This window comes from Trichosurus vulpecula, chromosome 5 (genome assembly GCF_011100635.1).
Source record: "Trichosurus vulpecula isolate mTriVul1 chromosome 5, mTriVul1.pri, whole genome shotgun sequence".
In the NCBI taxonomy this organism is placed as follows: Eukaryota; Metazoa; Chordata; class Mammalia; order Diprotodontia; family Phalangeridae; genus Trichosurus; species Trichosurus vulpecula.
In genome coordinates this window covers 65,216,147-65,224,393 of record NC_050577.1, presented here as the reverse complement: position 1 = coordinate 65,224,393, position 8,247 = coordinate 65,216,147, and positions in this window count along the sequence as shown.

Sequence of the window (8,247 nt, the reverse complement as noted above, 5' to 3'; positions counted from 1 at the left end):
CCATTTTATTATCACTAGGATATCAGGGCAGAGTAGGGATAGAGAGGATCAGAAGGCATTAGCAAAACAAACCAACCAACCTTTGGATAACATAAGATAATGTAGATTATTTAATACCGGGGGAGAACTTATAATTCAATTCAATAAGCACATATTAAACGCCTGCTATGTACCAGGCACTGTGCTAAGCACTGCGGAAACAAGAAAAAGCAAAAGGCAGTTCTTGCCCTCAAGGTGTGTGGATGAATTGTCAAGCTGTTGCAAGAATCCAGGTGTGAGCGGATAACAGCCTGCACCAGAGGGGTGGTCGTGTCAGAGGAGAAAAGGGGATGTCTTTGAGAGATGCCACAAATGTGAAATGGACAGGCCTTGTCAACAGCTTGGATGGAGAGGGGGAAGGAGATAGTGAGGAATCCAGGATGACTCCTAGGTTGTGAGCCTGAGGGATAGGAGAATGCTGTTACCTAGATCAGTGAGTCCAACTCTTTCCTCTTACAGATAACGAAACCATGGCTTGCCGAGAATATGTGTAAAGCACTTAGCATGGTGTCTGGTTTAAGAAGTGCTTATTCCCCACCCATAATAGCTGGGTGTACATGTGCATGCATGTAATCCTTGATCCCAGGGTGGCTAAGGCTGGTGGATGGCTTGAACTCAGGAATTCTGAGCTGCAGGAGGGCTAAAGCTGATCAGACCTCCATATTCATTTTGACACCAGCATGGTGAGTCATCGAAAAAGAAGTCACCAGGCTGCTTAAGGATGAACTCATTGGGTTAGGTAAGAAGCGGAACAGATCAGAGCTCTGTCGATCAGCAGTGACATTGACCTGAGAGTGGATACTGCCCTCCCAGCCTAAGTGAGAGGGGCAGACTCAGTCTATAAAACAAACAAAATGAAATAAACTGAAGGTCAAAGTGATGAGATGACTCATACAAGGTGACTATCAAACTCTGATGGATCAGAAACCATCTATATCTGTCCATCCTATATATGACTCCTGTCCATGTACTGCCCTAAATCTGCAGTAGCAGCTCTCTCCAATGTGCTGGAGGCATTTCACTTACTCTCTTGACCTTATGGTTATATGGAATCAAATTAATCTCATAGGCTCCTCGAAAGTTAGCTTTCACCTTTACTAAGTAACTGGCACATGTTCGTTTATTCTGCCTGGATTCAAATTCCACTTTGAGACAAACTGGCTGTGTGACTTCGGGCAATTTACTAAGCTGCTCAATTCTCTTGGTGAGTCTCTGAGACTGAGTTGCAGAGAAGGTTCCAAACTGCACAGTAGAAGGAGCTTCCTCATCCAGGAGTTCCCTGTAATTATAAAGTCACAGATACAGGACCTATCTCTCTCCTAAACTTCTCTTATGGCATCCATTACACCTTGGGTTACACAAAGAATAGATAACTGAGTTGAGGTTGTGTCATAATGATATAAAAATACTCAGGGATTCATTGATAGGTACAATCATACTCATCGACACAGAGGCATTTCAACAACTGGCTTATTAATATCCTCAGAGTATAGTCCTATGGTACACAAAAACCAATGGGCCATGAGTAGCATTTCCAAAAATCCTATATAGGATGATGTAAGATGGATTCAATCAGAATTTTTTACAGAGGGCAAAAGGGAAGGTAAAAATTCCCACATCAAAAAACTGATATCAGAAAGGGAAGATCTATATCAGGTAAGTGAATAAACTGATCGGTAAATAATGAAGCTAAAGCCGACATCCCAAGCTGGAAGTTTTTGAAAAGACAGGGCAAAAACTGACCAGATAGTGGCGGGGCTATAATTGAAACCACAACTTAATTCTACCACTAGCCTGAAATAAAGTTTGATGTCTGCATTCAACTCTGCAAGTTCCATCCTGTGATGTGAACAGTGGTCTTAAAGATGGTAGCCGTACTAAAAGTTTCTTACTGTAGTACATACATATGATCAGCACCCCCTTGGGGACCTAGAGCTTGTTTCTTGATAGCGTACTGAGCTTCTATCCTGAGTCTATATTCTTGAAACCAGTTTCTCATTTTTGTTTCAGTCCTGTAGAATTTTGTTTCAACAATCTGGCTAGCAGCTTCTGTGGGGGTGTAAGATCCACCCACAGCCAGCACCCAGAAAGCTGCTGGCATGCTGCAAAAGCACAGGTTCTTTTGATCTGCTTTAATAAGGAAAGCAAGGTTAAAGGGGTTGACAAGTTTACTTTAATTCAACACACAAATATCATTCACTTAATTCAGGGGAAAAAACCAGCATCCTGAACTTCAGAATAAAATACAAACGAATTACAAATATCAACAGACAGACCCAATACAATTCATAGTTACCAACATCTAGGTTCAGCCCGAGAGCTCGGAACAAGGGCTGGCCCAGAGTCACGCGCCACCACTGCTGCGGCAGAGAGCTCCAAAGAACAGACGGCCAACCCCTGGTTTTTATATCTTTTTCAGGGTCAGGGGTGAGTCACACATGCGACTCACCCACGTGACCTAGAATCATCACAAAGAGGCAGACTTAAACCCATGTGGTCTAAAAGCCTCTGCTCTCCTGGACGTGTAAACTAGGCCCTCCCTGGAGTTAGCCCCACCTTGGGCGCCACCTTCGTTGCCAATCCACACCCACTAAGGTTTTACACCTAATAGCCGGGGTTGGGCCTGGGGCTTAGCACCTAGTAAGGCTCAATGAATTACTCAGAGGGAACAAAAGCCAAACTATTCAAGGGCACTTGTTGAACTAAGTGCTAAGGAGCCCATTTTTGGTTACCAACACAAATTTAATGCTTAAAAGAAACCTTAGCACTTCCCAAGTCTGACCGTTTGACTGAATCTTGTACTTATCCTGCCCAAGGCAGGATGCAACAATCTATACCATAGATGTGCAAACTACAGAGATAAGAATGGTTTTTACATCTTTAAATGCAATAAAACTTTTAAAATTAAATACCATTCTTGCTCTTGCATAAAAACATGTGGCAGTTAGATTGCCAACCCTTGATCTAGGCTTTCACCAAAGAGAAAATTTTAAATTTTATCCTATTCAAGTAAATAGTATGAATTGACTATTTTTTCAACTATTCACTGAAAGTTCTTAATAGGTTTAGTTCTTTGGGAGGACATTTGAAGAGAAGCAGAGATATAAGCCTAAAGGTTACCTAGCAGTAACTTAAAGAAATGGAGAAGAGACCTAAGTTATTAAGAGACAGTAGGCAGTAGGTTCAATAAAAAATCAATACTCTGAAATATCTTAATGTTCTTGTTGGCAAGATTTGTTTGGTAAATATTCAATTACTCATTATTTTGTTTCTCTTGGTCACATTAAAAACTATTGAGCTAAAGTGCTGTTCTCATGATTTCTGCCAGCTTTATTTCCCTTCCTTCACGATGGTGTTCTTTCTCTTTTCTAGTCATTGATTTAGCTGCCAAGCCCCCAGCCCCAAATCATGGAACCAATTTTTAAGGATCTCTGATCATGACTATGAACTTCAGTGTTTCTGCAACTTCAAATTCTTGCAAGTGTATCTTTTTCTTAAGAGAAGTATTTTTTCTGTTCTCACAAGCTCCAGACATCACCCAGAAAAATTCAGAGTCCGAGTCAATTTGCCTTTCCAGGAGGGACAATGGATGGATAACCAACTAGTGGCTTTTGCTTTGCTGTAAATCAGATGATGCTTCACTTTAAATCAACCTTATAGGGGCACAGCCATTTCACTAAGGTACCACTTCCCAAATGGAAACTTAACCAGGCAAAATAAAGCCTGAATCCTTTATGTGGTATATGGCATGACTCATAATAAACAAGCAACTCATCATGGTGCTCTTGGACTGACCCATGGAATTTAGGGCATATTTAATGTGTCCACAGCTAGGGAATGAAATCAACAGAAATAATTATGACAATGATGAGAACAAAATCTTTTCAACAAACACAGAAGTAAGATAACAACTTATCCCAGCTCAATTTCTATCTAATACAAGAACTCCATTGCATATAAAATGAGAATTACAATAATCCTGATGATTGATAGTGATACTGACAACAACAATAGTAGTGTGGCGCCATGGAAAGAGAATTGGATTTTAAATCAGAGCACCTGGCTTCCAACCCTGCCTCTGCTTTTTCTTCCCTGTGTGACTCAAAACAATTCATTTAATCTCTCTGAATGAAATGAAAGGGTTAGACTAGATCACCTTAGAGGTCCTTTCCAGGTTTAAATCTATATTTCTGCAGTAATGAGAATAGCAACAGAATATGTCTGCATCACTCTGAAAAAAATTTTGACTTAAAAACACATGTGCTGATCTTCTCTAGTAGCTGTTCCGCATGTCCAAATTTTATATTTCATAATTTAGTCAAATCAATGTAGGCAACTACATCACTCAGCTACATTCCATTTTTTTTAAATTAGACCATTAAGAACTTCTCAGGAAACCAGATCCTCTACTTGTACCAGTATCAACACCCCCATTTCACCTTGCTGTCCAACTTTCTGACCATATTGGAGTTGCGAAGCACCAAAGAGCTTCCATTCACCCCACTATTCAGAAACCTTCAGGGGCCCCTCTATGACCTATAGGAGAAAATACAAACTCTGCAGTATCATCCTAATTTTATCACTCAGCCCAGATCCCGTACTTCTTTTCATGTAATATGTGGTTCTTCATGTTCTTGCAAACTGATGGGTGTGTATCTAAAATTTTAAAAATAAACCTAAAATGAAAACTATAATAATAACAATAACAATAACGAAATGGAGCAAAGCATAGTAAATAGAGAGTAAGCCTCACTGACTGTCAGGAAGAAGTGGGATCCAGGATCTGGGAGTCAGATTCTGAAACATAGCAGCCGTGTGACTGTAGGTGTATCACTTAACTTCTCATTGTTGTAGTCAATTCTAATGGTGTTATTAGAAGTTGTTTACCAAGAGTTCCCTATGCAAATGAAATCACAGCTCTAGCCAAACTTAATAGTAGTAAATTATCTTCCCAGAGTACTTTAAAGTATGTAAAGAACTTTACTGATTTCATTTCCATTGAGACTCACGTAAAGAATTAGAGCTAAAAAGTCTCCATGCAACGAAATTATTTGGTAGGTTGGCATAGGTTAGGAGCCAAAATTCCCCTAGGTAGGTACCACAGGCATTATTACCCCCATTTTGTGACTTGCCCAAGGTCATAGCCAATATATGTCAAAGGAAGGACTTGAACCCAGTCCTTCTAGGTGGATAAGGCCACCAGCTCTCTCTCCCTACTTATTACACGGAGGCAATTATCAATTTGGTTGAAACTGGAATATAATTAAATAAATTAAAAGCATTGTGATGTGATATATGCAACTTTGCTAGTAACGACATTACATGAGGTAGTTGGGGATAACTAAGAACTAGACCAGTGGTGTCAAACTCAAATAGGAACAGGAGCCACTAAACCATAGACAAACATCTGTGTGGGCCACTTATGGACTTAGAAATCTGCCTATTTAAATATCACTATTAATATAGCAACACAGTAAAATTTTAATCTACTTCAGGCTTCACTCAAAAGTGTTGTGGGCTGCATGCAACCCATGGGTCACAGGTTTAACACCTCTGATCTAATATATATACAGTTAAAATAATACTGTTTGAGGTCTAGCCAAGATACAGTACCAAAGTATGGAGGCTTTACTGTTTATAGATATACACAATCAGGGCAGGAATACAGCTTAGGTGGGTGGAAACAATGCTCTTTCCTTCTTAGTTTATCTTTTTTTCTGGTTCAAATTCATTTAAATGAGTTTAGGAATGTCTAATTCTGACTTAGGTAGTGATCTAGGAGCCCATCTGGTTACAGCTGAAGAGTTACCAACCTACTCCTATCAGGACAAAGGTCCAGCCACTGGCATATAGGAGCTGATATAATTATACTGTGGTCTTTGAGAGACAAGCCTAAACCTACTAGTGTGAAATAATTCCTGGCAGAAACTACAAAGACCAGCAGACACCAACCACCAAGAGATCTGTAGAGCAATACTCAGCTAAGACTATGTCACCGATTATCATCATCTGACCAATGGAGTCATGTAGAACAACATACCCAATGGAGATGCCACATGGCAAACAGAGAGATAATCACCTAATACTACATGTCTCTGTCTGGTAGCCACCACAAGATCAGTGAGGCAAAGCTCTCAGTGGAGATGCCATACCTAGTAGCAAATAGGCCCAGGGAGAGAAGTGGCCTAATGACCATGCAGGAAGACATCAGTGGTCCCTCAGTATCCAAGATGTGAACTGCCCCATACACATAGGCCTCCTAATGACCCCTGAGATGCACATATATGTGTATCATTCATATGAGAGATCCATGTGAGTCCGCTTTCCCCTTGATGGCATGTTTATTTGGGAAACATTATATTTTAACTTTTCTTACTATACCATGTCATAAAATGCATTTTGCTTTTAATTAGTAATATCCTCAGGATGACTAGAAAAAAAATTAAACTCATTGCTGGAGGAGTTTGTGAGCTACAGGTTGAAGGAGAAGCAGACTCACAAGATTCATTGATTTGGGGGTAGCTTTTCTTGCAGTCTAATATATGAGGAGTACCCAAGATGCTACACGTGTGTTGAACCATTTGCATATTTAAAACCAGCATCTTTCATCATCATCATTTTAGTACTTCATGCTTCTGCTAAGTGAAATGACCAGTTAATTAAAAGAATCATGCAACTCACCGGAAAGTATAGTAGCAGAGACCCAAAAAGAATTGTTTCCAATAGGATCAGTCCTGAAGCTCTGATGCTCTAGAAAACACAAAGAAAACCAAAAGACTTATTTGTGATTTAAGGTACAGAAATACATTAAGTCTAGGACTCAAAGATAATCTTTACAATAGTATGCTTCCACAGAGTAATACTAGCTCACCTTTCTATAGTGACTTAAGGTTTGAAAAGTCCAATTTGCACAAGAATATCATGAGTTCTGCCAAATAAAATAGATGATTATTCCCATTTGACAGAGTAGTTAAATTTCCTGCCTAGGGTCACTCAGCTACAAAATGTCAGAACCAGGAAATGAACCTAGGCCTCCTGATTCTATGTCCTGTATTCTCTCCACTAGACCATGGTCATTTAACTCATCAAAAAGACTTGTATATAGGTGAATCGTAAAGGAAGACTTTTGGGTGGAGGAACTTGAATATAATGCCAAGCAGGATTGTGAAACCTCATTACTTCATCTCAAAACACAAAGCAGAAAATGGGGGCAGACATGGGAAAGAACTCTGTAAGGTTTTTCAAACCTAGAAATTTTATGGAAATATGGCATTTGACTCTCACATCTCTCCTGTTCCAATAATGAGCTTTATGCACAAACCATTTCCCAAATATCTGATGTATTAACATGAGGGAACAACATGATACTGTCTTAATGCTTCCATTTCACAGCATCCTAAAATTTCATCCAATACACCAACAGAGCTCCCACATGTGAATTTCAAATTCCATTAAAGAGCAAAGTTACTTCTTCTCCCTTGCAAATAGTCATAAACTTTACTCTCCCTACAAAATCCAAAAGAATAAGCTAATAGAAAAATTAAAGGTCCCAAATATTTGAAGTCTGGCTAAACGTAAGAGTACTTAATTCTTTTAACCTTTTTTGCTAAATTCAAACAAAAGCATCTTCCCACAGCAGTGTGCTGAGAGTTGTGGGGCAAAAGGGAAATATGGATTTAATGTTCCAACCGTAAAACTTATTTCAATCAGTTGAACCATAATTATCCAGTAAACGGGTCGAACAAAGAACAAAACCAAAATGTAATCACAGCATTCCAGCTTTCCTGTGTTTTCACAAATGGAACATCAAAGGTGACTTGTCTGTGGTCATAAGATCAATGATTTATAGATGAAAGAGACCTTAAAAGTTGTCTAATACAACTACAAGGAAGAAAACTGAGGCCCAGAGAATGGGACTTACCTAAAGGCACATAGATAGTGACAAGTAAATCAGTTACTGAAGTAATTGTCTTACTTAAAAGGAAAGTCTTTCAAAATAGCTTAAAATTCACAATTCTGCAGAAGAAAGAGAAGATCAAGTGGTCCATAAAGAAAAACCAAACTATTAAGGTTCATTAAAAAAAAACTCAGATAAGTAAGAAAGAAAAAAAATCTCACTTCCTCTTCTGGAAGCCTGAATTTGAACATTGCCAGATTTCAATGCTGACTTCAGTTAATTCTGCAGAATGTCTGTCACAGAGATCAGAA